This window comes from Lipotes vexillifer, unplaced genomic scaffold (assembly GCF_000442215.2).
Source record: "Lipotes vexillifer unplaced genomic scaffold, Lipotes_vexillifer_v1.1 scaffold729, whole genome shotgun sequence".
NCBI classification, from domain to species: domain Eukaryota; kingdom Metazoa; phylum Chordata; class Mammalia; order Artiodactyla; family Lipotidae; genus Lipotes; species Lipotes vexillifer.
The window spans coordinates 1,885,854-1,890,038 of NW_006780914.1; positions in this window are offsets into that span (position 1 = coordinate 1,885,854).

A 4,185-nucleotide genomic window follows, 5' to 3' on the forward strand; every position below is an offset into this window, starting at 1 on the left:
AAAAAAAAAAAAAAAAAAAAAAATTGGGGGGCTCAATTTTTGAGGAGTGTTGCAGTCTAATTTGCAATTCAGAAAAAGATCATTTTCTAGTTACATCAGTAGTGGGTAAATCAGAAAACAGGGAATATTGTGAGCCAAGGAGACAGTGGTCATCATTGCACAACTGACCTGTCTGTAGGCATAGGTCCCCCTGGGTAGGGTTCAGGACAGGGCTTTGTTCCTTAGATGGTGGAAGACTGCTAGAGTAGGCATGGAGTACTAGGCAGGGAATAGGTCAAAACTAAATTATAGGGCCAATTACAGAATGAGAAGACAGAGGAAGCAGAGATGTAATTCCAGCAATTTAGGGACAGAGAGCTGGCTGTGTGCAACCTTAGAGGGCACCAATTTCTGACTCTAACTTTAAGTAAGTCATTTTCCCAAAAAAGCCCAACACTTCTTCAATGGTGCTCCATGAATACAAACGTCCAGTCTAAATCCTTCTGTCTCTAGGAAATATACATTTTCTCCTCTTGTAAATGCAGTGACATATTTGATTTAATATATAACAAGGTAGATAGCCTACTGTGTTTTAGAGGTATAAGAGGGCAGCATCTCTCAACCAGCTTTTATTGTATTGACTTTAAAATGTTTTACGCCTGGCTGTTTATTTTGCCATGCATTTTCAAGAGTTTTAGAAGACAAAATATAAATGCAAACAGACATTTACAGAGACAGAATAGAAGAACTTGGGACTTTTTCCCCCTCTTAGCTGTAATTGCTTGAAAACATTTCTTTTTTGTCTGAATCAAGAAAATATCTCTTGGTATTCTAGTAGGATTCTTGGATTTGGGAGGAGAATCTTAATTTGTCCTTTGGGGAAGACGCCATCGATACACCTCAGAAGCAAAGTGAAGATTTTCAAAGTGTCTGCTTTTAGAGCTTTTTCCTGGGGCACATTTCCTGGACTCTGTCTTGTGGCCAAAGACTTTCATACCATATGTCCATTCGTTATTAGATGTGTGTGCTGGGGGCGTGGAGCAGCTGGGGGAAAAGGTGATAATTACTAAATAGTATTACCCTGTTTTTAGTCAGCTTGCTCCTCTATAATGAGGAAGTTTCTGCTTCACATTTTTTCTGCAGCTAGCTAACCTGGCCAAAACTTAATCTAGCAGATGATTGAGTGTGACATTAGCCAACACCATACTGCTTCCAGCTTCCTGTCCTGGGCCTCCCCTCCTGGGTTTATTATATTTCAAGTCTGGTTCTCCTCGAGCTGGCTCACTATCCCAAATATTGCTTTGATTGCGATACGGGCAGGCCATAATGTGAGTTAAGTTTCAGGAACATCAGAAACCCTTCCCTTTATCCATTCGCTAAACGGTCCCTGTAAGTTACTTAATGACCTGTATTCGAATCTATATATCTGTACCAGGCACAGGGAAAACAAATGCCTTAATTAGTGTTAACCAATCTTTTAGATAATCGTACAGATATAAAATGCTGTGTGTTTTGCTATAGATTATTGGAATTTCTGCTAAGACAAATACAAATCGATGTAACAATGATTATGATTAGTGTAGCTGATAGTCAAAGTAGAAGAAAAACAACAGGAAGAAGGCAATAATTAAATTTTCAGAATACATGGAGGAATAAGAAGTGGTATTGTCTCATTGATATGTTGCTAGCATTTTGCAGAAATCTAGGTCTTCCCTGGCAGCCAAGTGAGGCTTCCTTACTGGGTAATGTCTGGGACGGTAACCCAATGAGTTGGCAGTAGGTACTAAGAAAGCTAGAGATTCGTTCTCCTGTAGGAGAACCATAGATTTTACCTTTACTCCCAAAATTGAGTTTCACTTATATTCTATTGGTAAAAGCTATGTATCGGTGATTCAGCAGAATCTACCTCAAATTCTGGAGATATTACTAGATACCTTTCATTAAGAGTAGATTAGTGACACAATTTTCATATTCAGAGGACAGTGTAGGATAATGGGCTTGAAAGAGCAGGGAAGAGGTGTACAGCCAGCACAAGGCAGCTAGCCCTCTGGAAGTTGTTTTCTGATAGGTTTGTAGGACCAGAATACATATATATTGTCAGTTACCTAAACTACACCAAATTCACAGGAGTCTAAGGCATAGAAAGGAATGCCATTTTTTGTTTGTTTTTAAAAGATAAATGTTATTTCCATATAGACTAGCTATGATGTTTGTAGGCTATAATGTTCTCTACCGATTGGCACCTCAAGGCAAATAATAAAACTGTAATTTTTCTAAGTGAGTATAGAGTCAGAATAAGTGATTTATCCTGGATAAGAGAACTTTAAGTACTCCTCTCCCCTGTAGACAAGGCCTTGCTGATATATGCCCCTAATGTTGTGTCTGAAGGACAGATTCTACTAAGGAGTGTGGGGTAACTCTGGGTCAGGCCCAATGTCTCTTACCCAGGTCTTTAAAATTTTTCTTTTCTATTTTGAGAAATTCCTTTATTCATAACTTTAAAATTATGTTAATAATATTGTCTATTTTCAACTCAAATTTGGTAGTAGGACTCATCTCTTGATTAGAACATTGTTGTTCGGTGAATTCCTCAGTCATCCATTTATAAATTGTTGCTTAGTTTAATTAATTAACATATGGCCAACTTTAGTCGTTATATGTTGATTAGATTAGATTAATTCAGAGTGGTGAGATACATTACTATCACCCATATACGTAAGGCTATAAGTGAACGAAAGGTCTTACCTTAAAAAACTTAATGTAGTTTCTCTGTGAGCATGCTTTTCACCTTTAGAGCTGTGAAAAAAGAGACTTTAAAAAGAGAATCTGGCCTCCCATGCTTTACCTAATTGCTCCCAGCAATAATAATACTAGGCAGAGAAGCCTTTATTTTTTTCAAAGATTTTTAGCATATTAAAAAACTCTATAAATAGTGATAATAACTTATTCATTTGCTGTTTTCTAGTACAATTGTTTAGTACTAGAAAATTATCTTTCCATTAGCTGTAAGAGCTCCCAAAGAAATGGAATATATCAAATCATGGAGTTACCTGAGAGTTAAAGGGATTTAACTAAATAAAAATAATGATGAGATTGTAAAATATGAGGTTTCTCATTTAATTTGTTTTTCCATGTGATTCCTGTAACTTTATATAATGATTTTTTTTTTCCTATCGAATGACTTTTTGAAGATGTGGTGAAGACAGCATAACATCCTATTTCCTATTTCTTAGTATACTTGCTTCATCTGGTGGCTGTCATACTGAGATTTCCTGGTGAATGTGGGAGAGGTGGTATTTCTGTGGTCTCCCGATTCCTTATCAAAAATCAGTGTCAGTGCGTTTCTGCCATTTGTGAGACTCACCTTAATCTTACAATAGCACATTTTTTCCCCCTTCTTATTCTTTTTTTTTTTTTTTTCTTAGCGGGCCTCTCACTGTTGTGGCCTCTCCCTTTGCAGAGCACAGGCTCCGGACGCGCAGGCTCAGCGGCCACGGCTCACGGGCCCGACCGCTCCGCGGCACGTGGGATCTTTCCGGACCGGGGCACGAACCTGTGTCCCCTGATTTGGCAGGGGGACTCTCAACCACTGCGCCACCAGGGAAGCCCCCTCCTTCTTATTCTTTCGGAGGTAAAAAATGAGAGTTATTTTTTACAGTGCTTATAATTCAGTCTCATCACTGTTACTAAGAGGTCCTCCAATCTTCCACCAGAATATATAGACATTGTATTTTATGCATAGCTATATAACCATTACCACGTTTTCACTTGGTTAAATATAAGAAATAACTGCTGTTCATATTCCAAATATGGAATAGATGGCCTTGGTAGATAGTCACCAAAGGCTTGGCAATTTCTTTGATGAAATTGATGAACATTTGTTTAATAAGAACTTTCTACTCTATCACTGTTCCTTAGGGTTTCATCCTGTTAGAAAAATTTTACCATGTTTCATAAATTTCATGAAAATATTACATAATACACTGAAGAAATGAAATGTGAGAACACTGGTATTCATGCATAAAGAACAATAAATAACTTTCTATTTTTTCTTCTTTTCTATGAGTTTTAACATTAAGTTTTTTCACAATGAGTAATTTGTAGTCACTGACTAGGAAACATAGTGGTTTATGGAGTATCTATTTCTACCTTCTTCCTTGCTACTAGAACCCCCCCCCCCCCCTTTGGGGGGGGGGGGGGGGTTTT